Source organism: Mizuhopecten yessoensis, unplaced genomic scaffold (genome assembly GCF_002113885.1).
Source record: "Mizuhopecten yessoensis strain PY_sf001 unplaced genomic scaffold, ASM211388v2 scaffold8839.1, whole genome shotgun sequence".
NCBI classification, from domain to species: Eukaryota; Metazoa; Mollusca; class Bivalvia; order Pectinida; family Pectinidae; genus Mizuhopecten; species Mizuhopecten yessoensis.
The window spans coordinates 701,752-716,064 of record NW_018407747.1 but is presented as its reverse complement, the minus strand read 5'-3'; the positions used below and the strand labels follow the sequence as shown (position 1 = coordinate 716,064).

Genomic DNA, 14,313 nt, shown 5'->3' with positions numbered 1-14,313 from the left:
GAGCCATCGCAACACAAATCAAGTACTGGGCAGTTATTCCATTCTGATACTCTCTCTCTCAGAGCCATCGCAACACAAATTTGAGGAATATTTCAATTCGAAAAATATTAACATTATATTATTAACATAATATTTCCTCAAAATGTCATTGCTGGGTTCCCGGACAAGTGATATTACCAGGTAACGAAAGGGAGATCGCTCCGTTAGAGCAACTCTATTGCTACCACCTGTTGGTTTTAAACTTCATTTACTGGTTTGGTTTGGTTGGTTATATTTTGTTTAACGTCCTATTAACAGCTTATGCCATTTAAGGACGTGCCTCGATGTATGTTGTGCTTGCGTGTATGTTTGCATAATTTTAAACCACTTATAACAAAGCATGTATAAGATCACAGTGGCAAAATCATCGGATTGAATGTGTAGACAATATATTACACTCTATTTGACCCGAAATCGCACACACACACACACACACACACACGCACACACGCACACACACACACACTCACTGACTTTTGATCGGACGTTAAACCCTGTACAACCAATCAACCTTCAGGCAACTAGAGAAGACTTCTATAATAATTACTTTTGAAACAATAACTGTCTCTACAATTTAAATCCCTGAACGCTGATTGTCTTCTTTTTTCCTCTCAGCTCTTGAGTTACCATAGCCACTTTCAATATTCAAATTGACGTTTGTCTTTTACATAACTGCCTTTTCAATTTTAGACAATCTGAAAGCTGTTATTCTTTTTAATAACATTTGAGTCACCATAGCCACTTTCAATATTCAACGGTTGTCTTTTACCTTCAAGTAAAAATAATTTGAGGTCGTTGTTATTTCGCATTTATTTTTGTTGACCATGTTTAGGCCTTCGACCTCTCTTGTGTTGATGGACCGTTAATCATGTAATAATAATGATAGTGCATTAGGCCGCTAAAATGGTAAAGAACCTGATCCCGGGGCTTCCCAATACCGGCAGCCTTCTTATTTATTTAGTTGGGGAAAACAGTATTGAATTCATATCCTTATTGACAAATATAAGATTCCATCACTCCTAAAAATATGAGGCCTGTCCTTAAATGACCATCTCTGTTAATAGGACGTTACACCAAATAAACCCATATATTGACATATTGTAGATCCTTAGAACAGCTGTACATTGGTCTTTCAACCAAGTCGAAAAACTGCACTAACTATATATGGAGCAGTGGTAAAGCATTGGAATGGAGTCAATGGGACTTGTCAACAAATGAACCTAATCATTGTGAGCTTGAGCAATGTGTCAGCCTTTACATGGGATCGTTCAGCACAACAACCTGTGAATTAAGTTTGAAAGCAATCTGTGAATACGGTATGTACAAGAGAGATTTATTAGTAAATCATGAATTGAAGATCATACATTGCTGTGTTTCATGATATAGAATACCTATCCAAAAACCAGTTCTATGGATGAACTAATTAAACGAGCACTCAATATGGCATGTTCATACACACTTCACTGATGTATCATTCTTATTTCACCAACAATACCCTACGTTCGATTTGCTTACTTTTGTTTTAAGACGTTGAAGCTGTAAGTATCATACTAAAGCTTTTCCTTCATAACAACTCTGTTGCAGTATACTGTATATCATATTTATATGGGCCTCTTGTGGTGTCGGAGTACGCGGAAACGAATTGGTGCACTTTAACCTGCAACTGAGTGTGTAAACACTTGCTAAAAATGATATTGCGAGTTTCATCAAATGTAAATGGCAACCAGAAGTGTCAAATGATACCAATGAACTTCTTTCAAATTGATACAATTATGAATTAAAGGGTTATGTCGTTCGCTCACGTCTTCGCATAGTACACAAACTCATGCGTACAAACATGAGCGAGAGGTTTATCCTTTTTGTCTCTCGTGTAACGACCGTGCCACCAAAATTTTCAAATAAATCAAATATAAACAGATTCGAGGCAAATATTATAATGCACCCGATATAAAAACATTTTTCTGTACAATTGATTTGAACTTATTGGTTTTACTATCTAAAAATTGCATCCCGTGTACAAATAGGTTTGTTAACATGTATGGTTAAAACTTCGCTGTTGTCAATATTAACATTTCAGTGACCCAAGAATCATCGTCGTCGATGACGACAACGACAAACACGATGACTTCGGCAGTGACCCCAGAATCATCATCGCCGACAACTTCGATGAAGACAAACACGATGACTTCAGCAGTGACCCCAGAATCATCATCGCCGACAACTTCGATGACGACAAACACGATGACTTCGGCAGTGACCCCAGAATCATCATCCCAGACAACTTCGATGACGACAAACACGATGACTTCGGCAGTGACCCCAGAATCATCATCGCCGTCAAACACGATGACTTCGGTAGTGACCCCAGAATCATCATCGCCGACAAGCACGATGACTTCGGCAGTGACCCCAAAATCATCATCGCCGACAACTACGATGACGACAAACCCGACGACTTCAGCAGTGACCCCAGAATCATCATCGCCGACAACTTCGATGACGACAAACACGATGACTTCGGCAGTGACCCCAAAATCATCATCCCAGACAACTTCGATGACGACAACGACAAACACGATGACTTCGGCAGTGACCCCAGAATCATCATCGTCGATGACGACAACGACAAATACGATGACTTCGGCAGTGACCCCAGAATCATCATCGTCGATGGCGACACCGACAAATACGATGACTTATGCAATGACGACATTAGACGTGAAAATATCGATTGCAATGTCGACGTCCGTTCCCACAAGTCACCTCGTCACTGCCAACCTATCCTGCGATTGTTGTACAAGGCGACATACAAATGTCACCAAGCCAAATCAGACCGAACTACTACAAGTCATCACACAGTTGAAGGCGGAGTTGTCCGTGAATAAGAACAACACCTCGTCCTATCGGCGTAAAAGGATCAGTGTGTACGAGGCGAGGCACTCCAGTATGGTCATGGGGGGCGTGGCATGTGTCATCATGTCAATTATGATTGGCTGGATTGTCGTGCCCGACACTATCACGCTGTGTGTGTTCCTTTTCAAATGTGTCAACAAACCAAACGTCATCACACCTAGAGTCTGAAGTCTTGTTTCATACATGTAATATTGATTTGTTGGAAACAAGTTTATCCTGTTGAACGGTGATGTTACCTCACGCTTCAGTGTTTCCACTCGTTAATTATTTACGTATGATTGATGTCAACCTATACTAAAATTGACTGTTCAGATATTCATCTAGACGATGGATCGTGTGTTGGATTTTTCATGTACTGGCTGTAGACCTAGCTTTACATTTGATAAGTTTTGAATCACTGTCGTGGCATCATACTTCACAAAATTCCAGGTTCAGCAAATACTGAGAGACCGTGTGAATAAGACGATATTGGCAGAATGAATGTAGATTACGGCCAGGGTACGGTACACAACCTAATGGACAACAACTGCTTGTAGGGTTGGCAAGATTTCAAGACATTGCATAAGTTTTTCAGTTAAATGGATATGTATACATAATTGGACTGTAGATCCCAGGTATTGCGCGATAAAGCAGGGCAGAATTGGAACACTATACGAAACTTCAGGTCCCACCATTTGCCGAGACCTCTTGTGGATCCGAGTGCTCACGAGAATCAGTCTGATGCACTCCTGTTAAAAATATAATAGTAAACAAATTCGTTTAGTTGAAGTCTATTGTGACCGAATAAGTTGTGCGTATATATGTACGGGTGACATTCACGGTGGAAACCAGTCTGAGACATATCAACGTGTACGTTTTTTATAAAGAATTTCTTTTAAATAGACACACTAGTAAGGCAGGTTTTGCACGGGCACTATTTAGTTTATCACGAGATTGTTACGAGACTATCATTTTGTGTAATTATGCACTGATCAAATTCACGATCAACCTCAGCCTCCAAATTGGTTATGTTTACACTTGTGTATGTATATACGAAATTTCTTTGAAATATACCAATAACCAAGGAAGCACAAACTAAAATATCGGCACTTTCTTAGATATCACAGCTGGAAGAGATAATCACTGGGGAACATCGCAAATTCAGAAAGCAAATAATATTATGACTTTTAATTTCGTTTGTAATCTCGATTGAAAGTGTTTTGATTTGCGCTGCCAGCTTTAACTATAGGCTGAATGCTGTATAGCGCGCAAATACTTGCCGCCGTTTTATCTTTACCCATACCGTTCTCCATAACGTGGTTGAATTTATCCTGGCGGCGAATATTGGTACACAACTGAATACATAATCAACATCGAGATAGAATTTTACGATGAACGGCAAATATTTCACTGGGTGTCAGTTTTCCAATATACGGTATTCTAAAGCATGTTGTCCCATTTATTTGTACATGTAATTATGGCCAACTTGCGTGTATAAAGATCAAATTTCACATACAAACTGGTTTTGCTTACCGCCTTGAGCTAACAAATTGTATTCTGATATCATTTTCCTCTTTATATTTGTAAGGTTCCATTAAGTATAATGCAAATAAACTATCGCTTTTTGCAGAGAAATACAATGTTATTTCAAAATGTTTAGATTCTAATTAAATATTCTGCACTGTAATAGTCTTCAATTGTAGGATATTACATAAGCGCTATTAATTTAAATTTGAGCGAGATTGAATTGTAAATAAGACATGCAGCAGGTGACCAATTAGGACAGAAAATGGACCGTAGGTTTTGCCTTAACCAACATACTGCTATAGGTGTTAGACAAGGACCCATACTAGGTCCTCTTTTATTTTTTTATCACATAAACGGAATGCAGAACACGCAGATATTTCCACTTGTGCAAGGCTTTTCTATTCATACATATCTTATAGGTTCGACCTGAACAAGGGTTCGTTTCGATGCCTGGTGAATGATTAAATGCAAAGCTACAACCTATATGGTTTTTAAAATGCTGAACAATGTTATTTCACATTTCCGCGACTGGGAAAGGTACCATAACGCATCATAACGATAGGACGCAAAAGTGTTCATATGTAATTTTTATTATAAATATTTTGATTCGGGTATAAATAATATATACATCTTTGGTTTAAATGATAAAATTATGTGGTTTTCACTACAACCTTTAATACGGCTACCGAGAGAAGGACTGAAACAACGATCAGACAAACAGAAATGAACTGTCGCTTTAAACCTAATGTGAAGTACATCCGGTTTTCCAATGGAAGTAAGGTTCCGACATCAAAGCAGAGAATAATTCCCAGTCCATTACAACATTAAGCCAACTTCTTAAAAACACGAATTTTATATTATTTGGCAATCTAGACTTAACTCAAAATTAAATGGCATCTATTTTCTGTGTGAATTGGAATTGACATATACATTGTACATGTTCATATTGCAAACAAGTACTGCTTAATTGTTGTTGATTTAAAAAAAAAAAAGTTTAATCGTCGAATCAGGTTTTGAAACCCACTAATGATGTGATTAATATAAAATAATAACATGTGTTGTACATTGATTAGCTAACCATGTCCTTTCAATCTATAGTCAGAACTATTCCCCTTCGGTGTTGGGACCTGGCCTGATGAACTATTTCCGTCTTGATTCCAGCACCTCGAGGAAATAGTTTTGACTGTCGACTGATAAGATATGAAATAACTGCATATCGTGATTATGTCTTACTTATATTTTTTCGGGTGGAAGGGGGATTTATCTGGGGGGATTATTTAACATGCAGTTACACAGAAAGTTAGATAACATGAAAATGATTTTACACATATGCATCACCATTATTTACAACTTTCAAACAGACATACATTTCTCCTCAAATATCCAGAAATATTTGATCCAGAAACAAAATGATCGTGTTGTCATGGAAACCATCTTTCAAAGAAAATAACTTAGTAATGTAGTATGATGGTATAAACACAATTCCTTATTGTTGAGAACATAATGCTTATTCACAGTTCTGGGGGTTTTTTCAAGTCAGTTTCTTCAAAAATAAGCACAAGTAATATTTCTGGGAATCGTCTTGAGATTTCATCCAAACACTCCAGGTCTGTTCAGGTACAGTGCTAAAGTGACGAGTAGGGACAGGACCAGGATTCCGGCTGACCCTGAAAAACACAAACAATGATCGATATCAATACAAATACTTATCAACCCTTCGCAACAAAGTTGTTTAAGGCATTCCTGCGTGAATTTGTATCAAACGTCATATATTGGTCATGCATGAATGAGAATAACTCAAACGAGAGTGTGCTTCAGCAGTCCATGATCAAGGTCAAGGTCACTCTAACTAGTTGTAGATGTTTTGGTCATTGTTCTAGTGGCTTCATCCATGCATGGATTTTATTCAAACTTCATACATTGGTCGTGCATGAGAAATATTAAACAAACAATCTTTGTGATCGCTTTAGCGAATTAACTCCTGCATGGATCTTGATAAAAAATAATATAACACATCTGAGCCGCTACTACGTTCCTTGTCATCCACTGATAATTACAAGGACCGAGTCCTAACAAAATACCGGGGGAGTAACAATGATACTGTAGAAGTATATAGCCCCCTCCCTGCCCCCGCCTCCTCTCCTCCAAAGTTTGCTTCAGAGAAATATTATATACTAGAAGATACCTCGTGTAATATATGACATTTCATATCTTTTATCATGTTTATCTTTTATAGCATATCCTTGTAAGATATTTCATCAAGTATATATTTAGTATACATGTACTATCTTTCATTTAATCTTGAGAGATTATCGTATTCAAAACATATAAGATACCATAAAAACAAGTACGGTGCTACGACCGCGCCTAACTCCCATCATGTAAGGAATATAAATCGTCGTCCATACCACTGCATGACACAAAACATCGGCAAAATAGTCTTTTGTGTATAATATAAAAGCAATCTAAAATTGAAAAGAGAGAAGAAAAAAAACCCATTTCATTGCAATTGAGAATTGAATTTCAATTGCAGCCGTACTGTGCTCTATCTACACGAAACAGATCCGGGTAGATAATATCTACAGGTGATCAGCTAACAAGTGGATATTTAATTCTAGTATTAACACAGCATTAACATGAACTCATCACTCACCGCTAAACAGTGTTCCGATTATATATAAACTGGCAGGGTCGATACCATCATATTTACTCTATGTATTGTATGCATTTTAATAGTACACAAGGACGCGTGTATATTATATTTTTAATTCGATACTTCAATTTAATTGCAACACCTATTTACAATAATGTCGTACAGAGCCAAACTGTAGATAAAAAATGGGTAAAAGTATAGATGTGCCAAGCCAAAATCAAGTTGTATATAATTTGGAAAGAGATGAGATTAAGACCAGTTAGGATCAATGTTTGTTTCTGCCTCGTTTTAGTCGCCTTAGGCGATCATGCAGCGGGATACTGAAGGTCAATTCCGTCAAACCATGGAATTCCATGTATCGTCTGTTCAGTTTTGGTCTTTCCGTTTGTTTAATTATCTAGTTGAGATCATTTATTGTTTGTCCATATGTTAAGGCATCTTATATATAAACTAACCACAGACAAATATTGCTGCCCTACAGAAACGTTGCTTGAACTTACCATGTGTTCCGGTGGCGCCGTCACAGCCATCCATACCGGAGGCAGACACAGGTATGGGTCCTACAATGAGAGATAAGTTTTTACAATAGAATATTTTGATCCAGCGGAAACGAAAAGTTTAATTATGAGTATTGAAAATGTGCTCTCTTTGACGCATTTATATTGTACTTATGTTTACTTTTCTTGTTCAGCAGAATGGAAATATCTGACAACGAAAACAGATTCCTCGGACACGATTTTTCCATACACTTATTTCGTTACGCCGGCAATAAGATAAAAAAAAATGTTACGTTTTTGGAATTAAGTGTTACCGGTCATTTCGAGCCATATTTATATTCTGATTTAATTGATAATTTCTATGGCACATTCGATCGTTCCTTCAATATCAGTTTCTTTCAGAAGCTATCAATCTAACCCTTGTCTTAAAATTGGTTGACACGTCTTCTGTTGACACTATACGAAAAACACAATCGGATCGATGTTCAAATATACTCGATTTAGAATGAATCCTACCTGATGTCTATAACGTACACTACAAAGGATGCATGCGAATTATATTTACCTTGAAACATGTTGATAATAATCAATGTTGTAAACAAGAAAATAGTCCACGAATACATCGTCCCAAAGTATCCACCTGCAATCCGGTGGTAATCTAACCCTGGATGGTCTCCCCGATGTTTAACTCGCACAAAAAATCTTCTCTGTCAGGTAAGATATCTGGTGACTTAATTAACAGGTACTATTCGTAAGAATGTTGACACAGGTAGAATCACAGGTATGCGTCATTCTCTCCCTGTCGGGTTGATAACGGCGTGTGATTTATGACTTTAAAAAACGCTAGTGATAATTTATTTCTTGTAGATAATTATCGAGACTTGCATATCACCAAAAGTCGCAGGCATTTAAACGGCATTAGTTTACGTCTCGTTACATCAGCTAATGGCGAGATAGTCTGTATGGAAGCACACTCTCGCCAACAGAAATCTACGTCTTGGTATTCTCATCTACCGGGAGTTGAAACCTTTGTAACAGTATAATGTTGCAGACGATTGGTGCAATCTTACAACTTGAAGGTTGCCGCTCTCGAAACAAAGAAAATATTCGTGCATCGACAGCTGAACCATTGGATGCCGAAGATGATTGGGCCGGAAATGACGTCTTGAGGGGGTGTTTCCAACTTTCCTGGGAGTTGGGTGGGTATGTTGAAGATGGAATAGGCGGTGAAAATGCGTGTTTTAAAAGAAAATCCTGCATGGCGGGAACAGGGAAGGGGGCATAAAGTTTTAAAAAAACTTACTAGTGCCGCCTTTTTCTGTCTTTCTAAAAATTCAAAGTTCTACCCCTTCCTTTCACCTTTCACTCCTGCCCTTATAATGTGGTTTATGACATTTGGCAGACACCTCGGCAATACCAGTTACAGAAAATGTCGTAAAATAACAGACAATTTATTTATTTTACCATATCTTAAATCTGGTATTCCCAAGGGGTCTGACTTAAATCTTTGGTTATTCCAACAAACGATGCATTGTTTTTTTCCACTATTGTATTGGTCTAAAGTCTGAATTTATAAATTTTGATCAATAACTCATTTATTAATTCAAGAACATTGAATACTATTTGACTTAAGTCTTTGGTGTGACATCTACCAACCTCACCACAGCTTATGCAACGTACTTATATACAAGTGGATAAATTCATGACCACCCTCCTACCAATAACATGGAGTACATGTTAGATCCAGGCGAAATAGCTACCCTCGCTCCCACTCCCTCACCGTCGCAGATCTAACCGACCATCATCAGAAGTTGGTACTTAAGGAGAGGAGCGTGACAGGTCGCGATCAGGTGTTTTTGTCAAATTATTGACAATTTACTAATTTTAATTTGTTTCACCCTTTACAAAATAAGCTAGTATTTCTCGAACAGAGGTGGCGATCACTTGTAGAATTGTATACAAGTAATGAAGACGATAAAAAAACCTGTCAAAATAATTAAAACAACCCATCAAATTAATACGTGAAGCGGAAGAAAATAAAAGTGAACGGCGCCGATGAAAAATGAAGGTTTCCGTCAGACGACAGCCATTATATATGTTGATAGGTGTACTCGAGGATGTTAAAGACACGCGGTCACGCGAGGTGAACTGCTTTCAAGTGAATACCCATCTTCGTAGCCTGAGTTTCCTCTGGCCCTGACACCAGACTTAGACATTTTGGCAGATAGATATCTGGTGTGGGGGCCCCATACCAGTCTGGTGTCAGGGCTAGAGGAAATTCGGGCTACCATTTTCGCTAACCAAGACTTACGGATTTAGTAATAGTTTTACATCTCCCATCACCCCAGTCTGTATAGAAAATGTGTGTATTGGTCACAGGGACATGAGAATCAATTGAAGAATGAGACTGGATCACAGGAGCAGTAGGGACCCGTACTACTCACAGGGACACGAAACTTAATTTATGTAGAGAATGTTTTTTCTAAATGTCAAATAAATGTATACACCATAATTGGTGGGTTGCATTTGAGTCAAAATATTGAAGTAATCCCCTAAAACGTCATAATACCTTCTACTCATCAAGAGAGGCCCAAAAACACATAGTAACATTTAGCAGAAGGAAGACCAATCTTATTGTCATGCATGTGATCAACCATTTACAGTCAAAACACTTTATGATTGAATGCGCTGATTTCAAACAAATATGTGACAAATTTTACAATGTACCCTCTATGAAACGTTTATTTGACACAGTTTCTGTGCAATCAATCTATGATTATTTACATTCAACTGATCTTTAAAATAAGATATGATATATTTCATAAACAATTCGTTTGCTATTGATATATTTTGACATCTTTTACACATTTTAACCTTTTGTTTCTGGTTTTCATGTATTCATTTTTGTGTGAATGTCTATTTTTTACATTGTTGTTTGACCCTAAATGAACAATACATTTACAATTACAATTTCAAATAGTGATTGTCCCTGTGATATCGCTATCAGATTGTCGTAACCACGGGAAACGTTTCAATATCTAAGTGGCTTCAAGTCGATCCCACTATAGTAGAGGTCCAGTGACCACTTTTCCCGGACCAAGGTTTGAAAATTGATTTTAGCCAATTTGAGGGTGCTGATTAAAATGAGCTGGTGTGAACCTCGTGAAAATGTGGGCTGACTCGGCCAAACGCGGCGAAAATTCAAAATGGCCGCCACCCGTCGTCTCGTATATCAAAAAATACATATCTTTGCTTCTAGATGTCCGTTTTATATGATTTTTGGATTTAAATATATGTTTGAAGGGTCAGGAATTTATATTGTATTACATCCGCTGTGGATATGTAATGAAATTAAGGTTTTAGCTAAGGTTGCAGCTAATGATATTGTCTTTCAGTTTGATAGCAAGTGTGCCCTCAAGCTGATGTACAACATATGCAGTTCACCAAGCTTCCAAAGAACCACACATAAAATGACTATTGTGTACTCCGTCAGGCAAAGTTGATTGAACACCTCCTCTGGTGAAAGTATTGAAGAATTCGAATGCAGACACAATTCTGTTCTTCAACTATATTCGCAAATCCGAAAAGCAGGAGAAATGGAGACAATGGTGATTAATGCCGAGGATATAGATGTTGTTATTTTTCTACATATCTTGTACATCAGCTTGAGGGCACACTTGCACATTAGCTGCAGAGGTCCATTACATATCCACAGTGGTTGTGATGAAATATCTGGCTTCTATGGACATGGAAAACAGAAACTCAGTTGGCACGATATCTTTTGAAATATATTGCAAAGCATTTCCAGTGACACAAGAGGTTCTTCAGCAAATGTCCACATTCACTGTTCGACACATTTACAATGATAAAATTAGTAAGCCTTTAGGTAAACCAGAGCACTGAAGAGGGATCAGTTGAAAAAGAAGTTCAAGTGCCGCATCCCACCACATGTAATGACTCTGGATAAAGAGGAAGATTGTGACTGAAAGCCTACTATGTCATGTTTCATTGACCAGACAACCTGTGCAGTTTGGAAAAAGAATAAGTCTGCTGAATCCCACTGCATGGCCATAAGCAGCGACTAATGTGGGAGCCCCTGCATAATTGGGGGGTTTCATCCGAGTCTTCTACGAAGGGGATATGGAACAGACAAAAATTGATCTGCTTCTCCCATTACAACACTTAAGATCTTTTTCGTTTACTTCCTTTCCCTGCTTCTTTCTATCTAAAAACTAGCTGTTTGTGGCGGCGACTACCTGGACACCCGCCTTCATGTTAATCATTGTGGATTCGCTTTTGTGCCCTCTATTTTGGGACATAAAAGCGACCAAAATCAATCTGCGGCACCCATTGCAATATTTGGGATTTGTATTATATTTCTTTTTACTTCTAACTACCCTTTATTTCCTTGCGCCTTGCTTGGCAACCCCTCACTTTTGGCTTTAACGTTGAACGTTCGCCCATGTGAGGAAGGCAATGGGTTCTGTCCCAAGGCCGGGACATACCAAAGCCCTTAAAAAGGTAGTTGTTATTCCCTGCTTAGCGTTCAGCATTTAGGGAAATGGCAACAACTGGTTCACCGGTTGTCGCCTCAGATCCGCACTATCACAAGGAGGCAAGTACACCGACATGCCCTGTATTTTGACACATACACAGATACACGCTTACACAACACATATGGAGGCACGCCCTTAAATGACCTTAGCTGTTAATAGGACGTTAAACAAATTAACATCAAACCAATCATATGATTCTGGCTGTTTCAATGACGTTAAACCCGAAATAAACAAAATCATTTACCAGACATTTCATACAATAGTTCTTTTATGCAATTTACATTGGTCAAAGACGAAACCGTTGCATCCAAACCATTTAGGGTGTCTTCCTGGTCTTCTACGTAGTCATACCGCTCTGCATATTGTTCTCCTACAGCTCCTTAAAAATGTGTGGTTCGACACTAACTGTTAAATCTATTTGACAGTGAGCCCCAATGTACGGATGTTGTGGCAACACACTTTTTTAATGTAAATGGAATAGTAACATAACGAAGTCCTCTGTTGTCGCCTTGCTTTTTCCTATATGAACTATAATACATTACCAATACCATAAATAAAGGTCAAAGTACACAGAACGCCACAACAGGAATATGGAACGGACTTTACAGCGTGGGTAAGAGTATTTATTACATCAATATCTCCGAATGGTATATATAAAGGTTAGATCACTGTAAAGCTTACTTAGAAAGTCACCATAGCAAAGGAGTATGGAGGGAGTCATGCTGAAAATCCCAGGGCTCAACAGATGTAACAAATTAACCCATCTCACTACCAGACGGTCCGAGATCAGTTTTCTCTACAGGACCGAGAATAAGTATATATTATACTGTTCATATGTCATGAAGAATGAAACTATATAAAGGGAAAACAGCCAAAAGAGAAGCAAGATAATAAGAATAGCGGGTATGATCGGAAGTAAAGACGACGAAAACCCACAACAAGATGGTGGAATCGATGAGGTCAAGGTCAATGATCGACTGCAGCGAGCAGGAATCAACCGGAAGTCAGAAACAAATCGGAAGCAGAAGAAAATAAACAGAAAAATCAAGAATCATGTCATGTCACGTCAGAATTCCATAGGAATGACACACCAAGCAATGTGTCACTGGATGAGAGATCAGGAAGTAGAAAGTAATGGGAGTAGAGGAGAGATAAATTAGGATACAAAGTGGATCCACAGGTACAAATGGGACACACTTGTGGTATCCCTACCTAACATAGACATAAACAGTTTGTCAATGCGATGGTTTTGACTATTTGCTCTACGATGTAAACTACGATGTACTGTAGTTAGAATACCCCAACTGTCTCTGTGACCTTGACATGATGTACTGTAGTCAGAATACTCCCACTGTCTCTGTGACCTTGACATGACGTAATGTAGTCAGAATACTCCCACTGTCTCTGTGACCTTGACATGATGTACTGCAGTCGGAATAACCCCACTGTCTCTGTGACCTTGACATTATGTACTGTAGTCAGAATTCCCCAACTGTCTCTGTGACCTTGACATGATGTACTGTAGTCAGAATACTCCCACTGTCTCTGTGACCTTGACATTATGTAATGTAGTCAGAATACCCCCACTGTCTCTGTGACCTTGACATAATGTACTGTAGTCAGAATACCCCAACTGTCTCTGTGACCTTGACATGATGTACTGTAGTCAGAATACCCCCACTGTCTCTGTGACCTTGACATTATGTAATGTAGTATGAATACCCCCACTGTCTCTGTGACCTTGACATTATGTACTGTAGTCAGAATGCCCCAACTGTCTCTGTGACCTTGACATGATGTACTGTAGTCAGAATACTCCCACTGTCTCTGTGACCTTGACATGATGTACTGTAGTCAGAATACCTTCACTGTCTCTGTGACCTTGATATGATGTACTGTAGTCAGAATACTCCCACTGTCTCTGTGACCTTGATATGATGTACTGTAGTCAGAATACCCCCACTGTCTCTGTGACCTTGACATGCGGTAATTAAGTTGGACAACACCCAGTCTTTGTGACCTTCAGTTTTACCAGTTTCCTGGAAACCTGTCTTACCTTATCCCTGAATATTCTGACATCCTTCCTAATCCAACAATGATTACAAGCCTATTTCCACAGGAAACTTAAAGAAACCTGTCTTATCTAACC

At 38.5% G+C, this 14,313-nt stretch overlaps 1 long non-coding RNA gene across 1 annotated transcript; it reads right to left on the bottom strand.

Annotated features, from left to right (window-relative positions):
- Positions 1 to 5,299: 5,299 nt before the first annotated feature.
- On the bottom strand, positions 5,300 to 8,476 carry LOC110456714. Its single transcript, XR_002463621.1, has 3 exons — positions 8,174 to 8,476; positions 7,612 to 7,671; positions 5,300 to 6,125 (listed from the first exon to the last, which is right to left on the bottom strand). It is a non-coding gene; the product is annotated as an uncharacterized LOC110456714 (long non-coding RNA).
- Positions 8,477 to 14,313: the final 5,837 nt, after the last annotated feature.